The 23,214-nt window shown below is 36.5% G+C and overlaps 1 protein-coding gene across 2 annotated transcripts in view; it reads right to left on the bottom strand.

Annotated features, from left to right (window-relative positions):
* Positions 1–23,214, bottom strand: part of lpp (LIM domain containing preferred translocation partner in lipoma) — a 223,833-nt gene that overhangs the window by 165,539 nt on the left and 35,080 nt on the right. For both annotated transcript variants that reach the window (XM_051896418.1, XM_051896419.1), the window contains exon 2: positions 22,967–23,013. The gene's annotated coding sequence lies outside the window, so the exon portion shown is untranslated. The remainder of the gene's footprint in view (positions 1–22,966; positions 23,014–23,214) is intronic.

Genomic DNA, 23,214 nt, shown 5'->3' with positions numbered 1-23,214 from the left:
GTAACATTTCCTAACAGACACGTTTCAGAGTGGTGTCAGCATTATGAATTTTTTATCAAACCACTGTTTGATTTAATTCAATAAATGTTTATAGTCAAGAAAAAAAGTTTTTTTATTGCTCTTCAAGGGCTTCCTGCAAAACATCTTGAAGGTGTTAACATTTTAAAATGAAGAAATTAGAACATAAATATTTGTATTTTTATTCTACAGTTGTACTACAAAAATATATTATTTTTATTAAATACTATTTCATTATTTATATTTTAACTCTGTTCACTTTACTGAAAGTTGCAGATGGTTCTTATAACAAGTATACACACCAGTTTTTCCCAAATCATTCCACTAATTACATTAACAATTCCACTAAAAAGTCTTTAGAATAAAAAGTCATTTTAGTGTAACATTAATTTATTAATTTATTGTTATTTTCTTTGAAGCCTTACAAAATCACTCATACCATTATAAAACAATTAAAGGGTTAGTTCACCCAAAAATTAAAATTCTGTCATTAATTACTCACCCTCATGTCGTTCTACACCCGTAAGACCTTTGTTCATCTTCGGAACACAAATTAAGATATTTTTTATAAAATCCGATGGCTCAGTGAGGCCTCCATTTCTAGCAAAATAATTAACACTTTCAGATGCCCAGAAAGGTACTAAAGACATATTTAAAACAGTTTATGTGATTACAGTGGTTCAACCTTAATGTTATGAAGCGACGAGAATACTTTTTGTGCGCCAAAAAAAACAAAATAACGACTTTATTCAACAATATCTAGTGATGGGCCATTTCAAAACACTGCTTCATGAAGCTTCATAGCTTCACGAATCTTTTGTTTCGAATCAGTGGTTCGAAGCGTGTATCAGACTGCCAAAGTCACATCCCCCAGTGGTGAACCATTGAAATTTTGAAACACTTATGATGTAACAAAGCCTCGTTTACTGAAATCACCTGACTTTGGCAGTTTGATGCACGCTCCGAACCACTGATTCAAAACAAAAGATTCGTAAAGATTTGAAGCTTCATGAAGCAGTGTTTTGAAATCGCCCATCACTAGATATTGTTGAATAAAGTCGTTATTTTGTTTTTTTGGCACACAAAAAGTATTCTTGTCACTTCATAACATTAAGGTTGAACCACTGTAGTCACATGAACTGTTTTAAATATGTCTTTAGTAGCTTTCTGGGCATCTGAAAGTGTTAATTATCTTGCTGGCAATGGAGGCTTCACTGAGCCATTGGATTTTATCAAAAATATCTTAATTTGTGTTCTGAAGATGAACGAAGGTCTTACAGGTGTGGAGCGACATGAGGGTGAGTAATTAATGACAGAATTTTCATTTTTGGGTGAACTAAACCTTTAATTATTTCCAAATAGAGCTATTAAAGTCATCTGGTGAAAATTCCTGTATTTGTTCATATCAAAATATATAAATCTCAGAACAACAAAACAAATATCGCAATATTATCGCAAATGTTGCAGTTTTTCCTCCCAATATCATGCAGCCTTAAGAGAATGGTGCCATCTCCAATTCCAAATGACTTTATTAACCTAAAGGGATGCGATGAACAAAACCAAAAACACCCACAAATGAAACAGCTGCATACAAACCCATTAGAACTTTTCTCTCCAAAGTGGAAAATCCAGTAGAATAAATGACATCCTCTAAAGGTTTGGCGAGATTAAGAAATAACAGATGTTTCAAATATGATTGACATGATAAGATTTCCAATTTATATATGCACATATAGGCCCTTCAACACGAGTCGGCATGTTTAGTGTAGACATTCTAATTGATTGACATTCTAATCTTGAAGAAAGATGATTTAGATAGCAACCTGTTCTGACTAAAGGGAGTACAGAGCAAACTCCAGCCTTGATCTTTAAATCAACTGCACTCATTTCTGGAATGATTAAAACATTAAAGGTTAAAGCCCAGGCCGGGAACATCATTTGCGTGTTTCTTCTCACTGCAGGATCACAGCAGAAGTCTGCTATTAATACTGAGAGAGTTCTTCTCTCGCTATGGCTTGGTGTGCTTTCAGTTGACTCAGTTCAATCCTTCCCCATGCTGAGATGTGAGAAGAGGAAGTGTGAGGGGGCAGAAATCTCTACGAAAGGTCATGTGAAAAGAGAGGATCCTTATGTCCACCCAGAATTATATTTTTAAAAATAGCTTTGGGTCTTCTAAAGTTGATCAATTTTGCAAAAAGGAAGTTTACACTCACAAGAACTTACTGTGAAGAGAAATTGCACAGACCTTGAGCGCACAGTCATGAGGCCGTGACACTAAATTCATTTTACTACTGGTTGTCAGCACTACCCTGATTTATAACGTGGGTTAAAAAACCTACAATTGAAAAAAATATATTTCAACAATCTGTCATGCCATAAATCAGTTTGGTAATTGTGTTTATGACCTGGAAACCAACAGCATTCATACTGCATTCATAAACTCAAATGAAATATATTTGCAGAAAGGCCATAGAGTCAGAACACCACAAGACTCAATCTTGGTTCCTTGTTGCATACATGGTTAGTTAATGATAGTTGGACTCAAAGGTTGTTTCCCCAATGGAGAAGCCTGACATTGGAAAGAAAGCGAGAGAACTTGCCGTCTGTTTCGAAAGTTGTCATAGTCTCATATACAACCATTACAACCAGTACAAAACGTTTAATGTGCAACAGCTTGGATGAGTGGTGGCATGTACAAAGAGATCATGACTATCATATGAATTTACTAAATCAAATGTAGAAAAACATGCCTTTGAATATCATAAAAATATTCTTTGTTTTCGCTATTTTCATTTTCAGACAGTGTTCAAAATCTGGTATTCATCATATGAAAGTCTTTTAATGTTTTTATTTTGTTCTTCAAAAAGAAGCATTTCAACTAAATCATTTAATTATGTGTTCAAATGTGTGACATACGGATCTTCTCTACGTAAATAACCTTTTATAACCCTGGACCTCTTCATCTTTGATACAATTTTCTTCCTCTTCCCCATGAAAAACAGAAACACGGCCATGTGGTGATCAACCCATTATTTCATCCTTATTATTTTAATTAAACATCATTACACCACCTTAATCATCCAGTTATATATTTTGTTTTGAACCAGCTTGGAAAATCACTCCCTCCGGAGGGCTGATGATATTTTAAGTATATTTTAAGTAGAGAACCTCCACCATTTGAATGCATCTAGTCAAGCTTCATACCTACATAATGTAGACCAAGAAAATGAGGTTTGTTTAGTGTTCTGTGAAGTCTTTAAGACATAAGAGATTTTATTCAGCCTAAACTTTTCAATAAAATGCACTGGGATAAAAAAGTATCTGCTGAATTCCATGAAAAAGCACAAGATGAGTTGTAGTTGGAAATGGGCTTGTTTTAATAGGAGCTTCCCAGGTGAACTTGAAGGTAACATTATTGCCCATCACTGAGGTAAAAAAGCCTTTCCGCCTAAATGCAAAAGACTTCACCATGAAATGCAGGGATGTATTCTTGAGGGAATCAGGATTATAGCGGAATCATTTGAGCTTTTTTTAATAGCTTGATCTGCACTTGGTATTAGAAGTAGGAAAATGTTTGAAACATCTTCATTTGCAGCAGTCAGCATGCATAAAGTAGAGAGAGAACTGACTCGCAGCCAGGCTGCTCAAGTGCAGTGTGAGTGAATTCAAGGAGCACAATTATTTATGGGCAGCTTTTTTGCTGGCTTGCCTGGCACTTTGGGTTGCTACTGCAGGCCAAGAGAGAGAGAGAAGAGCTCCACTCGATCTCTGCTTTCTTAAGGGCCTCTTCTACATGGCCTTGGATATTTAATGAAGAAACAAATCCCTTCATCACGGCACACAGTTTGGAGGAACAAATGCACTATACCAAAAATCATACAGCAGGGCCATCGATAAGGGGACCCTCCATTTTGTACCGGGCCCAGGAATTGCTTACTGTTGTCTGCATACAGGCCAGGGAATGGAAGTTGTAATCAACATACTTTCCCTGTTATGATTGTAGGGTCTGGCTGGATTTTATTCATGAATTCTTGATTAAATTAAAAAAATTAAAGGATTAGTTCACTTTCACATTAAAATTACCCCAAGCTTTACTCACCCTCAAGCCATCCTAGGTGTATATATGTATATCTTCCTGAGGAACACAATCTGAGAAATATTAACTGACGCATCCGAGCTTTATAATAGCAGTGAGCAAGGATCAACAAGTATGAGCTGAAGAAAGTGTCTCCATCCACATCCATCCATCATAAACATATTCCACACGGCTTCAGGGGGTTAATAAAGGCCTTCTGAAGCGAAGCGATGCGTTTGTGTAAAAAAAAAAAAAAAATCCATATTTAAAAAGTTATGCTGTAAAATATCTAGCTTCCGCCAGACCGCCTTCCATATTCAAATTATTAAAAAAAAAGGAACTAGTGTCGCGTCAGTTACACTTTTCCGTAAGTTGAATAGGGAAGGCGTAGGACGTAGCGTAAGCTTTTTGAACTGTGAGTGCTTTACACTTTCTTCGTAAGTAGAATACAGAAGGTGGTCTGGCAGAAGCTAGATATTTTACTTCACAACTTGTTAAATATGGATTTTTTTTTTCTTACACAAACGCATCGCTTCGCTTCAGAAGGCGTTTATTAACCCCCCGGAGCCGTGTGGAATACGTTTATGATGGATGGATGTGGATAGAGACACTTTCTTCAGCTTTCTTCATACTTGTGACCCCTGTTCACTGCCATTATAAAGCTTGGATGCATCAGGATATTTATTAATATTTCTAAGATTGTGTTCATCAGAAAGAAGAAAATCATATACACCTAGGATGGCTTGCGTGTGAGTAAAGCTTGGGGTAATTTTCATGTGAAAGTAAACTAATCCTTTAAGAAGATAAATAGGGTTCATTTTCATTTCAAATATGAAGTGTGGATTATCCAATGATCTGTTTGAGGCAGGTTTAACTGTTTGGCTGACCAATGGGGAAAAAAAAAGAAGAGAAGCCTAATGGCACATAAATTTGTCACACTACCGTTCGGAAGTTTGTCATCTGTACGATTTTTTATGTTTTTGAAAGAAGTTTCTTATGCCCACCAAGGCTGCATTTATATGATCTACAGTAAAACAGTAATATTGTAAAATATTATTACAATTTAAAATAAATTTTATTATTATTATTATTTGAATATATTTTAAAAAGTAATTTATTCCTGTGATGGCAAAGCTGAATTTTTAAGCAGTCAATACCCAAGTCTTCAGTGTCACATGATCCTAGAAATCATTTTAATATGCTGATTTGGTACTCAATAAAATTTCTTATTATTATCGATGTTGAAAACAGTTGTGCTGCTTATTCTAAAGATGAAAGGTGTGTGTGTGTGTATGTGTGTTTCCTGGGAATTGAACCCACAACTTTGCCATTGTTAGTGCAATGCTTCACCAGAACCACTTTACGTATAAATAATAAGAGAAAAAACATATCAGAACTGCAACAGAACTGCAACTTCTTTGCGGTTTGAAAATGGTTAGCGGATTTCTTACAGTTTGTTTGTATAAACACATCCTCATTTGTACACTTGAGCCAGTTTTATACATTGGTGAAAAGTGCCTGAAAGCGCCCGTCATCATGAGATGAATGCGAGTGATCATATAAGTCAGAAAATTGGACACATTTGGACATCTGTGATTTATCGGTCTATCAACTCAACAGATAAGAATAAAAGCAGCCAAAGCCTGCCCAGCGACAGCCGTCTGCGATGTCAGGTTAAAAGCTGGGTACTTGTGGACACATTTAACGGGAGACACCATATTTAATCCTTCACCCCATCACCACTCGTTCCGCAGTACACTGACCCCTGTCACACCCAAAGAGGATTATTGAGGAAGTTCAAAACCTTTAGTTGCTTTTCTGGCCTGTAATTCTTAATTGACCGATGGCTGTTGCGCTTAACTGATGGCTTATAACGAACTCAGACCCACTTGTAGATGTATAATCCATGCAATAAATCTACTCTGATTCCACTCACATCCCGTAAACATTCTTAGGCATGTGTCAGTAATCTAATATTCCAAACTTCTCATGCTGTCGGCAGATATTTACAGCTTGTTTGTTAGTTCGGTGCAATGATCATGTCTGTACTCATTTTGCTCAGTTAACCAACTACATGCTTGATCGTAATGAGACTCTCACATTTATCTGACCCCTCAAGCAGCATCTGTCCTGTATAGTGACCATGGATCAAACCTTGGTACTACATGATACACACTGTAGTGGTAGGTAGGAGGGATTTACCTCAGAAATCTTTGCTGAACTTTTCTGCTTCACTTCACCATGAGGTTTCCTTTACCCTGGCTGTTGTCGGGTCAAATACTCTTAATTGGATTAGCTAGATGATAAAATTATGATTCTAATGAAAGCAGAGCAGGCGGTCATCTTAACAATCTTGATTTGGTTTTTACGGTTACTACAACCAAAGATACTATTCATGTGAACATGACAAAAATGAAATAATATTTGCTAACAATTTTGTACACTCTTAAAAACTAGGGTTTATTGGCATATGGTTCCATAAAAAATCTTTAACATCCATGGTACCTTTCCATTTAACAAAAGGTTCTTTTTGGTTGTTTTAGTAGAAAAGGGTTCTTTACATTATTAAAACGTTCTTCACACTAATGTCGTACCACTGTGTGGTACGATTAACTCGGCTCGGTACGGCACAGCTCGGCTCGGCTTGCTTTACTTTTGGTTTGCTTTTCCACTGCAGTTTAGTACCACTTCAAAGTGGGTGGGATTATAGACTGATCGTGTAGTTGCGCCGCCTCTACTGCCGTGGATCCACTCCTCAAATACCGACGAGTCTGTACCTCGTCTACTGACTACGATACAGCTATTTCTTTTTTCAACGGTCGTTTAAAGCAAGTCGTTTTAAAAAGTTGCACGAACAAATTATATTGCAGTGGCTGTTACTGACTATTTAAATCTAGCGGGTTTGGTGTCTTGTGTTTCAAAACCAATGATGCTGGTAGTGTCTCTCTGACCAATCAGTGATCTGCAGTGTTTACACGTCACATTTAGTATCGGTACGGCACGCTTGGAACCTCCACAGAGGTGGTACTATTTAAGCGAGCCGTACCGTGCCGTACCGAACCGTACCATGCAGTGGAAAAGCGCCATAAGAAAAAAGTGGTTCTTTTAAAAACTGTTAACAGAAAAGTTTACAATTCATTTATGGTATTGCTGCAAAAAAAAAAAAAAAAAAACTTTTGGAACATTTATTTTTAAATACCAACTCTTAAATCAATTTCAAACTGATCAAGACTTTCACAATATAGTAATTTTATTTCATGATAATGATATATAACGCAATATAGAGTTTTTGTTATTTTATTTTATCTTTGTAATTAAACATAAGAACAAGATGCAAATAACATACAATAGGAAAAATACAATATTAAAAAAAAGACACAACTAAAATTAAGTTTTTCAGGTACAGTAGGTCTATTTAACAATAGCATAAGTAAGAAACAAACACTGCATTTCCTTTTTTTTTTTTTTTTTTTTTTTAAATCAGAGGTTATTTTTAACCAAACAGCAAGTTAATTTAATATGTTTAACATAAGGAAAAAAGTACATTTACAGTACATTTTTGAATGTTGATGCAAAATGGACAGTTAATCGAAATGCCATTTTTGCTACTGAGAATCGCTAGTCTTGGACTTGAAACATAGGCCCATTAAAAAGGCCCATAAAATTATTGCAAAATTCATGATGTTGCTTAACTTTATATCACCAAATCATATTCATATCTGATATACTGTCCAAGCCTACTCTAAAAGAAACATTAAATAACAAATAGCACATCAAATATTATGGCTAACACAACTTAACTCATAATCAAGATATGTAAATATTTTTTCTCAGGCAATTTTTTTAAGAACAGCTTTGATGTTAGCAATGTTGTTTCAACATATAGACTTGTGCGAGATGTGGCCTAGCGGATCTCTTCTCCTTATCTCTCACTTTCCCTATCTATACAATTGAGAAACATCCAAAAACAAAAATAATACAAACAGCGGTTAACCCTATTACCCTTACAGTTGCCTCTGAACAACTTTATCAGAACAGAGGCAGAGAATGCAACTCGCCTCAAGCTGAACTGTTACAAGCACAGAACACCACCACAGCAAACTCTCTGACGCACAAAGAAAGTTTTTTGCATCCTCTGTTCAGGAGTATGAACGTAATGAGGTGTCAATATCAGATCGTGATAATCATCTCTCTGCTTTGACGCCGTGCAGCCACTCTGTCTATCAGTCAAAGAACGCTTCATCTGATTTTAATAGTATCTGCAAGATAAATATCACATGCAAAACGGCAAATGGGAGAGGATGTGGACCGTTTGAGCACATCAGACTCTTAACTGCCACGTTTCATCTCCCCTCATCTAATAGAGTTCTTCATCTGGGAAGGCAGGTTTGAAGAAGAAAAGAGTGAATTTGCTTTCAAACTTCATAATCAGACTCAATGAGAACGCATCACTGGTGCCGAATGAGAAAGGGAAAGTACAAGAAAGGAAAGAAAGAATGAACCGTCGGCCTCATTCCACCAGTAAACTCAGATTTGAAGTTAATGATGTGCAGCCACTTTGTACTGTAATAGATGCCACAACAAATGAATCACACTTTTGTCGAGACCGTGTTTCTCCATATAAAACAGGGCAGGAACTGTATGGCATCAAACTAAGTAGCTCTTTATTATTTTATTATTCTTTCACTAAACGTATGTCTGTCAGTCTTCTTTTCTCAGTTCTATTTTTTTTCCCCCTTCTATAAGATCTTTAGTTTTCTCTGATCAGCTACATCTGATAGCTGTATCAGAGCATTACTAATGATTGATTGTATATTTTGTTCTACCACTACACTTAAAAATAAAGGTTCCAAACAGTGGTTTTCGCAGGAACGCCATGTTTGGTTCAAGAACAGTTCGTAAAAGAACCATTTTTTATATTGTGAAGAACATTTTAATATAACACCAGTTGGGACATTTTGTAAAATAATGTTAAAATCAAGAATCTGTGATTTGTTAATTCTCTTTAATGGTTATTTAAAGGGGTGGTTGATTATGATTTCACTTTTTTTTAACTTTAGTTAGTGTGTAATGTTGCTGTACAAAGGGATATATTTTCTTTTAAAGAATTTTCTGTTTAAGGACTACAACAAACAGCTGGTAGGGACTACAACGAGCTTTTACATAAACCCTGCCCCTGAGAACACGCAACAAAGGGGGGGCGAGGCCATGTTGGGCTGCTTTAGAGAAGAGGAAGAGTTGTTGTAGTAGAGTGTTGTTGCCATGCCGTTGTTGCCATGCCAAACTTCTTTACAAACAAGGGTCAGTTTGCATAAAAGATTAACATGACGGCACATGCTAGTCCAGGGGTAATCAAGTTCGGAGTCCAAGAGGGCCGCATTTTAACCACATGAAATGCAAAGGGCCACAAATTATAACTTGGATCGTAAGACTTTTATTTAGGCCTACTTAAGACAATATCTGTAGTTTTACTGAGTATTTACTAAAAGTGCAGTTTATTATTATTATTATTTATTAAGTCTTACTAGTACTTTAATGGTTGTCCTATTTAAAGTGTCACTGAACATGATAAATGGCATTTAAAAAAAGGATTAATAGCTTGTCTTGCTGTATTCTTAATGTACAAATGCATAAAGAAAAACAAGAACTGATGAAAAGAAGTCCTTATTCATATTGAAATGTCTACATTGTTTTCACAAGTAATTTCAAGTCTGGCTGTTGTTCACTGGCTGATGAGACAGTTTATCAGTAAGACAAAAACATTGGACTTTTTATAGTCTTTTTATACTCCATTGCACCTTTAACACTTTTTATAGCGCCTATTTATACTCAGGGTCACTCAAAAGTTTTATTATTTGTATTATTATTACTACCTTTAATTTGGTCAGAATCCAAAAGTCTTTTTTTTTTTTTTTTTTTTTTTTTCAATCACAGTCTCATGAATTCTCTAATTATAACCAACGTTGTAAACATGATAAATAAGATATTCTTCTTTAGCTCAATGATGTGACGACAGATCTGTAATGGGAGCGCTCTCTGCTTGCTTTCTGTTTATAACACATTGACATTAAGAATAAAAGTTTTGTTTTTCATGCTGCTAAGAGGACTATCGGCAACTTACACACTGCAAAGTTTGAGGAATGTCAACTGCATTACATGATGGAAAAATAAGGTTACTTCGTTTTTTACTTGCGCGCACATTCTCGTACACAAGTGCTCGACACATGCGCACTAGAGAGATTCATGCTTGTCTAGTCTTTTTCGCTCAAATAGTTACAATAAAATGTCTTTGTACTCGTTTAAAACAGAGTTGCTGATATCTTTTAATCCCCTCTCACGAGCGCTCTTCAACACGGTCGGATATTGTGTTGTTACTCTTGTCTTCTCCATTTCTTTTCAGACTGAAACAACAGCCCATTTCAGTGCTGACACCTTGTGGACAAACTAAATTAGTGCAAAAACTATTCAATGCGCGCGTGCAAAGTGCCTTCAGTCTATATTGTTCTTTGCGGTTAGAAAAACTGTGCTGCACGCGTATATTATGGTCGTTCTCTGCTGATGATTACAGCGACACACACACTGTACGCCTACCCTAGTGTACGTGTAAAAAAACGAAGTAATATTCACGCTAATTTTGAACACAAATTATAATAAAAATACATTTATATGTAGCATGATGCGGGCCACAAATTTAATGCTGACGGGCCGGATGCGGCCCGCGGGCCACCTGTTGAGTACCTCTGTGCTAGTCAATGAGTTGAATCAACTCCACAGCAACTACATAAATTTATCCACTAACCATTCAGAAACGTCCAGATGCATTCTATAAGTTGTAACTTCTTCCTGAGTCTCTCCATCAGTGTCTGACTCCAGTTTGAACAATGTAAGGCTGAACACCGTTACTGACAATCATCATTTTGGCTGCGTGAGATTCTCCAGCTTTGTTGTTGTTGAGCAACCGAAGCGTGAGCTGTTAAAGCTCCGCCCTCTTCTGGAAAGCAGGCAGGGAGCAGCAGCTCATTTGCATTTAAAGGGACACACAAAAACGGCGTGTTTTTGCTCACACCCAAATAGGGGGGAAATTTGATAAGCTATAATAAATGATCTGTGGGGTATTTTGAGCTGAAACTTCACAGACACATTCTGGGGACACCAGAGACTTATATTACATCTTGTAAATGGGGCATTATAGGTCCCCTTTAACTGACAAAAGTACAAAGAAAAGATTTTCAATGTTTTCACTGATCAACTTAATTATATTTTGTAAATATACACAAATTTTGATTTTGATGGCTGCAACACACTTTAAAAAAGTTTGGACAGAAGCATGTTTACAACTCACATCAATTGAGAATACTAATTGTTGCAGTTTTGCAAGTGGAATTTTTGCCCAATCTCTGATTCAAGACAGCTGCTCAACAGTCTGTCGTCATCGTTGCCTGCTTCTTCTTTTCATTATGGGCCATACATTTTCAATAAGAGACAGATCTAGACTGCAGGCAGTCAAGCACATCTCTTCTACAGTGTAGAGTGTCTAAAAAACATGCTGTTTTAACACATGCAGAATGAGGCCTGGATGTCTTGCTTCCCAGGAAAGATGTCATCTTGATGGCAGTGCATGTCTCTGTACAATCCCAATATACGCCTCCACACCCATACCATTTTGCACTGATACACCCCCATACCATGGCAGATGTTTGCTTTTGCGCCTGTCGCTGATGAAAGTCTGGATGGTGTCTTTCGCCTTTGCTGAGAATTCATTGTCCGTTTTTCCCAAAAACAAGCTGAAAGGTGGACTCATCTGACCACAGCACACATTTCCACTGTCTTTTAGACCATCTGAGATGAGCTCAGGCCCAAAGAAATCAGCAGCATCTCTGCATAGAATTGATGTATAGCTTATAGCGTAACAGAGATTCAAATTGCATTTCTTGATGCAGCGGCAGACTGTTAAGTGACAATTGAAAAAGTTCATTTGTATCCTTGTTATGTACTGTGTATTTGTATCCTTGTGCATTCAATTGACTATAAGAAGCCTTATAGTAAGAATTTGGCATTCAAATAGGGCTTTTTTTGTTCTTTTTTTTTTTTACTCTATTTTGTAATGGAACTAGCAATTAAGCAAAAAGTGCACTTACAACTCTTCTTGACTCCAACGACTGATGTGAGCAAAGAGCTTACGGTGAATTTATAAAAAGAGTAAAGAGACAAATGACTTCTCTGTAAAGTGAAGGAAAGGAGGTGATGGATTAACCAATGGCATGGGAATCTCCAGCTCAGTGAAGTATCTAACATTAGCATTTTATGGAGAATGCTTCCCCTCAGAGCGTCTCTCCCAGGAAGCCAGTAACGGCGATGGCTGTCATGGAAAGCTTGGGTTGTTCTTCAAAGTCAGCTGGCAGCAGGACTCAGTGTTCATTCTTTGACTCGCTCTGTGTGCGCAATGAGAATTTGGCCCGAGAACAACAACTTAGAGCCAGGAATCCAAAGAAGCAACAAACAGTCTAAGAGCAAAACAAGGAACCCTGCACTGAGCCCCCCGCACAGGCCCTGTCAGACACACTGGCCCCAGGCTTACACTTGCTATAATTCGCTTCTTCCTGCTGCCTCTACACACAACCACATTCTGCAGCTGATACTGCTCACTCGCCTGCCATCACATTAATCTAAAATAGCTTCAAGGAATGGTTGGAGACTTTTTTTTCTGATTTACACAAATATTTACTTGCCTGCAAATTACCAAGGAGGGGTGTATGAACATGGAACGGAGTTTCCACACTGAAATTTTCAATCTGAAAGAAAATTAAAGTCTTTGTACTACAAAAAATAAATAAATAAATATAATGCTTTATTTAAAGTGCCCCTATTATGCTATTTTGTTTTGGAAGTCTCCTAAAACAGGTTTACATGCATTAAAGGTCAAAATACGCTTTCATTTTCTCATAATATACATTGCACATCACCACATTTTTCAATGATTCTCAAACGACTTGTCAAAAGATTCCGTCTCTTTAAATCCCTCCTTTCCGTGAGCCTACTCTGCTTTAATTGGCCAGGGTCTGTTGTGATTGGTCTACCACTTACAGCGCATGCGGAAATGAAACGCCCATTACCATAAGTGAACTTCAGCTCTGGAGGTTTCCTAAAGCTCAGCGATTGTACACACTGTAAAGACAGTAACGATGGCATCGATTTTACCACATCAATCTGAGCGCAAGTCCAATGATGAAACATTGTAAGGACTAGTTAAATCAACCCGAACCTCCATCGCAAGGGCGACTTGAGCAGGACGTTTCTCAGTGATACGCTACTCAGACTGTCGTACAATGCGAGATGTTGCAACTGTAATTCCTCAACATCAGTATTAACAAGTGTATGTCCAACAAACCGATGTGTATATTTCTAATTTGCACATGTAGGAACTGCATCATTCACTGTATCAATAATTAATGCATACGTTAACCAAGCACTAATGTGAATGTCTGATGTAACATTAAAGTTTGTAAAATAAATCTTGCTCCATCCTTTATCATTACTCAGAGTAGAAAGAACAACAGACAAACTGAACTAATGGACACAATTTTAGGTAATAGCGGGCCACAGCTGATTAGCAGAAGTAACACAGATATAATGTGAGTTAGCCGGTTAGACCTACACATTATAAAACACAGAACTACGTATTTTAAACACCCGGTAGAAAATACATACAATCAGTAATTAATCATACTTACAGGTTGTGATTCTAAGGAGCAAGTTGGTCCAAATAAAGTGGTTACTGTCCCAACTTTAATGGATAAGCGTTTGTAAATCCTATTTAGACCTCACTGAGATATGAGAAGCAGTAATCAAAAGGTTGCTGTTGTATCATTGTGGTAATTTTAACCACCGACTCTTCACATCCTCATCCTTTGGAAGTGTTTACAAAGAGAATTTGCACAGCAGAAAACAGCGTCTTCTCGACATGTACACAACACGAACAGCTAGCTACAGTGTTTGAGGGTGGGTCAAGTTGTTCGTGGGTGGACAACGTAGAACATAGGCGGGCATTAAGCAAATGTGTTACCCAGTGATGTGTAGCCATCACGGAAGTAGGATTTGAATTCCTGATGACTCGTTTAGGCTGTTCAGAGTCAATTCTTTCTTTTGAGAGACAATACTATATTTATCGTGCACTTTCGGCTTCACAACTTTGCAGATAGTTTACATCAGGGGTCGGCAATTAAGTTTGGCATCGGGCCCAAAAAATTTTTTCGCCACTAGATGGCGGGCCAGAACATAGTCAAAGGATAATTTAAGAAATTAGGCTAATTGATGAAAAATGCAACTAGAATTGCCTGTGACAGACTGTTACAGTGTCTTTTGTAACTTGTAGTGAGCTGTTTCTCTGTGTTAAATCCTGTAGTAGGACAGTCATTAACAAAAAGCCACACTTGTGTGGCGGTGTCTGGGTCTTACACTGGATAAACTAATAAAGTAGAGTAGTGACACGTAACCTGGCAAGTATCTTCATTCACCAACTTGCAACACAGACCGCCTTGCTAGGAATGTTTAACACTGCACATAAAATTATTTAGATTGCCTCAGAAGTAACTTCAAAAATAAATGTACAAATTGAATATTTTGCATAGAGAATAAATCAAATTCATTCTGTACTGCAGTTGTGCTAAAAAATAACCCATTATAATGGTGTACTTTCAAAGGTTATTATGACTTCTGTAAAGCGACCTGAGATAAATATCTGTAGATATATGTGTTCACATAATACCATCGTATTTGTATGCAAAAACATGTTCTGACAGTATGGATGACAGCTACGGAAAGAGAGCAATAGGAATGTTTTGCTTTCAAGTGAAGTCAGAGTTCCATCAGTGAATAGGTGTCTGGGGACCGCTCACATCTCTCTGTCATGAGTACCTAATTCACCATGGCTCGTTTAACCTCAGAAAAAGCCTTAAAAGCCAAGAGTTTTACTGAAAGAATTGACAAATTAATGAACCATGGTGAATACTGAACACATAACATGTCCCCACTAGTCAGTTTAAAAAGAGTCACTCTCTGAATCATAAAACACTGAAGAAAAAAAAAAAAAAAAAAAAAAAAAAAAAGGTCATTTGATTTGGTTTCAGATGAATTCTATAAAATTATCTGACATCAGACTTTGAACTGTACGTCTTCTCTCACATACAGTAAGTAAGATTTGTTGGGTACAGAATACATTCATGTCGCTATGGTCACTACTGCATCAATGCCTCAACGTCAACTAAATGACCCCAAAGCCTGTACCTGATAGGTCTCCAGGGTTTCCATGGCAATGACCACTCAGATTTTCACTGGAACAGCAGGATGGAGTACAAGGAAGGGAAACGTCTGTCTCACCAGTCAAATTTAATCCAACATGTGTACCTAGACCACACAGTATTTCTAAACCAAAAATTCAGTCAATGCACTGTTCATTTACATGACAACAATGTACTAAAAAAAATGGAAAAGCTTTTCCTTTCCGTTTTCATATATACAGATGACAACTTTGTCAAAGCGATCCCTGTTCACAAAGATCCACGAAAATGACTAAAAACACTGTATTATGCATTCCAGACCAGTAGTTGGCAATGTCACTTTGTAAAGAAACACTACGCGCCTATAAACGGAACACAACGCAATATGTATGCACATGACGTCACTGTTTTCACAAATTTAGGCCCCCAAAACGCCATTGTTGTGTAAATAAATGGCCAAAACGCATTAAAAGCTTTCCATTTTTAGTTGAAAATGGTGTCGTGTCAACCGCCCCTAAGAAATAAAGTACCATGGGATTACTGCGATTTTTGCAAACGTGCCATGGTAATACCTCAGCATGTGAACAGGTGATCAGTTAGTCCTATGGTAAACCAAAAAACATGGTACTGTTTGATACCATCAGTGCACCATGGTACCGCATTAGGTTGCACAATTGGTTGCAAAACTGAAATGCAATATGGTGGTTATCAAATTGCAAACGCTGCAATTGAATGAGATAAATATATGCGCTGCGTGTGAAGCACAACACTGTGTTCTTTTACACACAAACAGCTTATGACAGCTCAACAATTTCAGATTCTCAGAGCGACTTACTTTACTGTAAATGCTGCTCCAAATGAGCTCATCTCTGGTCGCTTATAATGTGGATTTGGGAACGCAACATGCGCCAACCATCCACCAAAACTTGTAATGAGAAGCGTTTATAATCCAGCTGTTGTCAACAAAAGAGAAGCTTTAAGGGCTCCCTGATGCTTTTTTTTTTTTTTTTTTACCAAAATATAAGCTTGTTGGTTTAAAGTTTGAAAATGAAGAAATTAAGACATCCATAAATATTAGTATTGTAATTGTACTTTAAAGCAAAATTATTATTAATATTATACTGTCATTATATTCTTAAATATATATACATTTAGTAATACATTTTGGGCCTAATTGTGCAGCGCAACTAGAAAGCACAGGAAACCTGGAGAAAAAAAAAATAATTTAGTACCATGACAATAGCTCAGCTTTTTCAAAATAATGTTTTTTTTTTTTTTCTTCTTTCTGAAAAGTAAATGTTGAAAAGCCCTATTCATTCTAGTGAATCAGTTAATTCAGAGGATTTATGTGAATGAAAACCATTCACCAATTCAAGTACCTGTGCTGCATTTTAGGTCTTCTTTAATATGTGTGGAATGTCTATTAAATGCTGGTGTTCTTCACTCAGTACCAGCTTTACATTAAAGCTTTACCGACAAATACAACTAGGCATAGTTTTTCCAAGCAAGCTCCTCAATAAAGCTGCATGACTATAGTTGAGCTATTTTAAATGATTAGTATTTGGACTGTGTTGTGTACATGAAGCCCTACAGCCCCACAGAAACTCAAAAACACAAATATCTGGCTGCGAGCTCAGAGCAGTGGTACGGGCATAACGTGACAGAGGACCCTGAAGCTCATCTCTCAGATGGCCAGCCAAATGGAATTCCGAGCAGCGGTCAAGTCATGCCCTGAAAAACAAACACCACTGGGCATGTGTCAGCTCTCAAACACACGCACACATGAACATGTACAACTGATGCCTCAGTTCTGTTTGAGAAGAACATGTTTTCGACAGTATCGAGGCGGGCTGGGGGAGAAGAACTACTATATCACTTCACATAGGGTCTTATTTGAAAGTCAATGTAAATTCAAGTGAGAAAGTGTTTTAGAAATTTTCTAAATTGGAGTAAATGAAACAAAGTGTGTTTTTAAAAACAAAAAGAGAGTGGCCTGGTGATTAATAAATGCTTGCTGACACATTCTACAGATTTGTGACATTTCCCGATACCGTTCCCCCTTCTTCTCTCTATTGTTTCATGGTGTCCCTATCAATGAAGTGGCAAAAAGGCCAAAAACTAAAAATGAACTCTTCTGTTTGGTGTCTTAGGGAACCCAAACCGACATTTGAACACTCAGGATTCAAATGTGCTCCATGACAAATGTTACAGTACCTCAACAACACCTGTCAGTGGGTTTAAAGTAGCGACAACTGTTTTTCTTTTGTATTGTAACGTACACCAGAGTTTAACGGATTATGGAAAAAGTTAAAATGCAGGGCAGGGACTGGTTCTATTCATCGATTGTTGATTGGATGTTGAGATGTGGGAGTTGCACTCAAAATTAGAAGCAGATCAGAGTAAAAGTTTGGAGGAGAAAGAGAGAAGTCTGTCGTTTTATTAAAAGATCGAGTTATGACATTTCAATTACGGGGTCAAAATTTGGGTGAAATTACGGAGTCGGAATTTTTGGTCATTTATAAGACAACGCTTCCTTGCAATTGATGGAATTTTCAGTAGGGGGTGCTATTAGGCATCTTCTGAAAGAGAACAGAATCTCCAGATCAAAACGCAGACAAAAAAAAAGCAGAAACAAGCGATAAAAGCATTGCTTATGCAGTTTGTAGTCTTTGACGAAAAAATGCGGTTTTCCTTTTTAGTGGCGTGAAGGCCAAGTATGGTAACCCATACTCGGAATTTGTCCTCTGCATTTAACCTATCCAAGTTAGTGCACACACATTAGGAGTAGTGAACACACACACACACACTGCAAACCTTGCTCGAGGGCACCTCAGTCATTTCCTGCTGGTATTGACAATCGAACCCGCAACCTTCTGGTTACCTGTCTGACTCTCTAACCATTAGGCTATGACTGCCCAACAAGTTTAAAGTTGTACCAGGATGGAATCGAACCCACAATCTCTGGGTCAAGTGCCTGTCGCTCATCTCGTTGCGCCACTTTTTTTAAACTTACCCACATTCAAGTCTTGATAAAAAAAAAAAAGAAGGCATGAAGCTAGAATAAAAGGTTTTTTTTTTTTTTTGTTTTTTTTTTATAAAAACAGAGGCACTGTGCTTTCTTTAGACATACTGCATGTTCAGATATTTATGCAACAAAAAATTCTGGTGGCCATGAAATTTGTGAAAATAACCGAAAATGCTGATGGTGGCAAGCAACTTTTTAAAAAACGCTGCCGGGGAAAGAGTTAACATGCATTTAGAAAAATAGATGAGGTGAAATTTAATTTCATGGTGACTTCAATAAGGTCAGAGCAACATATTAAAAGAATCTGTAAGGTTAAAAATCATACAGACCACAAGGGTTAAAAATAAAATGTAAATGATTAAAAACGTTTTTTTTTTGTCTTCATGTCACCTGCTGAACAAAACAGCAAATCACAGTCTCATGTAGGTTTTTATATATCTGTCTCTGCTGTGAGTTTATGCAGCTTATCTATATGTGAGTGTATTTAACAAAATGTTTCTGAAAAAAGACGAAGCCAACATCAGATTTCAAGAATATTGGACTTCCAGCTACACAGGACACAAAAGTGGAGAGTTTGATGGAATGATTCAGAGAATAGGTTTGAGAGGAGATGTACAGTGGGGAGATAATGTGTGTGAGTGGCGCTATGAGCCGACACACACACACTCTTAGCGCGGTGCTGGCTCCCCTCCTGAGGCAATCATTACAGGGATTTGTTCTGCTTGCACTTATAGTTTTAGCAGATCAATCGGAGAAGCATGCACTAAAACCCATTATTAGTTCTAAGGGCAACATCTTAGTTAAGGGTGGAGGGGGTGGATTGTCCACACTGCTGCTTATTTGAAACATGGCTCCTTCAGTAGCATCCATGACTGTGAACAACATTCCCCGGAGATGAATGAGAAAATCAATTAGGAGGTGAGAAGCGTTTAGTGCTATCAGTACATGCAAAAACAAATTCATTAAGTGTAATGGAGGCGCCTGCCCTCAGAGATCTCACTGCGACTGAAATAACTGGCATGTGTTTTATAACATCATAACATTGAGATGATACAATGACAGAATCACAATAGACATTTGACACAAGTCTTCATGCAAATCTAAAATTAAACCTTGCTTCAAAACCTAGAGAGGAAGCCTACGTATGTGTGTTCCTGATGCAAAGGTAGTAGGAATATTCCGGGTTCAGTACAAGTTAAAGGGTTAGTTCACCCAAAAATGAAATTCCTGTCATCAATTACTCAGCCTCATGTCATTCCACACGTAAATAGCGTAGGAGAATGACAGGGGAGAGATGAATTTGTTGAATAAAGTCGTTATTTTTGTTTTGTTTTTGTGCATAAAAAGTATCCTCGTCGCTTCATAACATTAAAGGGTTAGTTCACCCAAAAATGAAAATAATGTCATTTATTACTCACCCTCATGTCGTTCCACACCCGTCAGACCTTCATTAATCTTCGGAACACAAATTGAGATATTTTTGTTGAAATCCGATGGCTCCGTGAGGCCTACATAGGGAGCAATGACATTTCCTCTCTCAAGATCCATAAAGGTACTAAAAACATATTTAAATCAGTTCATGTGAGTACAGTGGTTCAATATTAATATTATAAAGTGACAAGAATATTTTTGATGCGCCAAAAAAAAACAAAATAACGACTTATTTAGTGATGGCTGATTTCAAAACACTGCTTCAGGAAGCTTCGGAGCATTTTTGGTGCACCAAAAATATTCTTGTCGCTTTATAATATTAATATATTATAATATTAACACTGTACTCACATGAACTGATTTAAATATGTTTTTAGTACTTTTATGGATCTTGAGAGAGGAAATGTCATTGCTCCCTATGTAGGCCTCATGGAGCCATCGGAATTCAACAAAAATATCTCAATTTGCATTCCGAAGATGAACGAAGGTCTTATGGGTGTGGAACGGCATGAGGGTGAGTAATAAATGACAGAATTTTCATTTTTGGGTGAACTAACCCTTTAAGTTTGAACAACTATAATCACGCTGACAATTTTAACGATGTTTTTACTACTTTTCTGGACCTTGAATGTGGTAATTTCGTTGCTATCTATTGAAGTTAAAAAAAAAAAAAAAAAACTCTTGGATTTCATCAAAAATATCCTAATTTGTGTTCCGAAGATGAACAAAGGTCTTACGGGTTTGGAACAACATGAGGGTGAGTAATTAATGACAGAAATTTCATTTTTGGGTGAACTAACCCTTTAAGCTGAATCGTCGGAATTTGTAGCATAAAGTTTATTACCACAAAAATTAATTTGCACTTGGCCCTTCTTTTCTCTAAAACAAGCAAAAATCAGTGTTCCAGTGAGGCACTTATAATGATAGTGCATGGGGCCAATTAGTAAAAGTTAAAATACTCACTGTTTAAATAGCCAAAAGACATAAACTATTTATTAAAAAAAATACGTACTAACCTTTTTGTGTAATTACATTCAATTTTACAACTTCACTGCCATGACAACATAACACCTAAAATAAACTTACAAATTATTTAAACTACTTTACAGCTCAAATACAGTAATACACAAGTTTCAACAGAAGGATTAATGTACAGTAAGTGCTTTTATAAAATTATAAGCTTTCCATTTCTATGTACTTTGATTTTTTTTTTTTTTGTACTCCAAAAACTGACGATATTCTTTTGCACTGTAAATGCCATAACCATTTTTACTTTTTTCCCCAAAAATTCCACAATTTTTCAGCCTATTTGTGTTGTAAAGGGGCACTAAATTACAACTTATGTGCTATAAATATTTGGGCATTGCATCATTTGACAATTTGAAATGTAACTACATGCATAAATACTCACAGAAGTCTCTGATCAGGAGTAATGGTTGGAATAAAACAGTAGATTGATTGAAATGCATCAATAAACTCATGTGTTTCCTGACAGAATTCAATCCTTTAGACATGATGATGACAACATTATGTGAATAAATGACTTCTAAGTGGCTATTCAGCACAAAGCCAATCAAAACTGCTTTATTATGCATCACTCTGTGTTGCTTATTTCAATTTTTGGTAACACTTTACAATAAGGTTCATCAGTTAACATTAGTTAACTACATTAGTTAACAGGAACTAATAATGAACTGCACTTATACAACATTTATTAATCTTTGTTCATGTTAATTTCAACATTTACTAATACATTATTAAAATCTTGTTAACATTAGTTAATGCACTGTGAACTAACATGAACAAACAATGAAAAACTGTGTTTTTATTAACTAACGTTAACAAAGATTAGTAAATACAGTAACAAATGTATTGCTCATGGTTAGTTCATGTTAGTTAATACATTAACTAATGTTTAACTAATGAACCTTATTGTAAAGTGTTACCCAATTTTTGTATAAGCATTTATTTATATGCTTCGTAGTTGTTTTTATTTTGTACAAAACACTCAAAAACTATTTTTAAAATTATTAATTTTATGTTACTCCATGATTAAGTATCATATTTCAATGGAAGTTAGTTACATTACTAAGCTGTGGACTGTACATTCCAATTAAAGTAAGAACTTACGAATTGCTGGAGCAACCCTATCTAGGTAGTTGGACATGAAGGGTTGAAAATTAAGACATATTTGTGACGTCAGCCAAAAAGGTTTGAATAATGTACATGGATTATTCAATAACACAAGGAATGTGTATTAAGAAAATCAATTTAAGAAAATAAATAGGCAATTTTGATGTATATTGGCATTAAAGACATTTCCACTTCACATTCCCCTTGACATCCAGTAAACTTCATGCATTTCAGTCTCTCAAGATGTGAAGGAGGCTGCTTAGGGTGTCAGATGAAGTCTGCCCTGGAAACCAGTGATACACTGCTTCCTTGAGTCAATTGAAAGGGGCAGTCAGGTGGCGATCTGCAAGTATGTGATTGTTACGTAACTGAACACATCATGTTCTGTTGTTGTAGTTTTTTTTGTTTTTTTTAATCTGCTGGGCTAATTGAGCAAAAGTGAGTTTGTTTCATAAAGGGAAAGGCAGTGAGATGGGAACCAGGTCTTACATCACAGAGATGACATTGTGTCCTGCCCCTGGCCTCTCTGACACTTAGGTCAGCTTATGTAAGCAACCATCTCTCCTTCCCTCTCTTTACGTCAGGAGTGCGCTGAGGCAGCTCTTTAAGTGTACAGAATGTAAAGCACCCAAAAGTTACATAAAAGAATAAAATGAACTGGTAATACCACCAGCTCATACCACATTAAGCCTCAGAAAGACAAAAAAAAAAAAAAAAACACACATGTATGAGGTCAAAACCATATGAAAACTACAGTCTAAAAATACATACTCTTCCACTTGGTTTCTATGCTACATCATAATAATTGGGAGCCCCACCTACTGGGAAATCTCATTGGTCTAAATTCTTTCTTCTCATAACTACATATTAAACATTAAATGTTTTTTGATTGTCTGTTGCTATTGACATCACGCAGCATTAGAAAAACTGCAGTGTTAGATTTCAGATTGTAGTGTTTAGAAAAATTAAGAAAGATAGGAAAAGCAAAAAAATAATGTTTACATTTACCTGATTCTATTTCAGGAGCAAAAATGAATCACCAGATGATCACAGACCTGAATGTGAAAGACAGAGAGATGGATGAGGACTTGGTGACATAAGGAAAATAATTTACATTGCAAATAGATACATTTTGTTCATATTAAAAATACAGTAAAATATATATAGCATTAAAAATATTTTAAATAACATTTTTCTTTAATAATTACTATGCATATTGTAACTCATATTATTCCACAATGATTATTTGTACTTGT

This window comes from Ctenopharyngodon idella, chromosome 6, assembly GCF_019924925.1.
Source record: "Ctenopharyngodon idella isolate HZGC_01 chromosome 6, HZGC01, whole genome shotgun sequence".
In the NCBI taxonomy this organism is placed as follows: domain Eukaryota; kingdom Metazoa; phylum Chordata; class Actinopteri; order Cypriniformes; family Xenocyprididae; genus Ctenopharyngodon; species Ctenopharyngodon idella.
The sequence above is the reverse complement of the archived record's forward strand: the minus strand, read 5'-3'. Positions and strand labels throughout refer to the sequence as shown.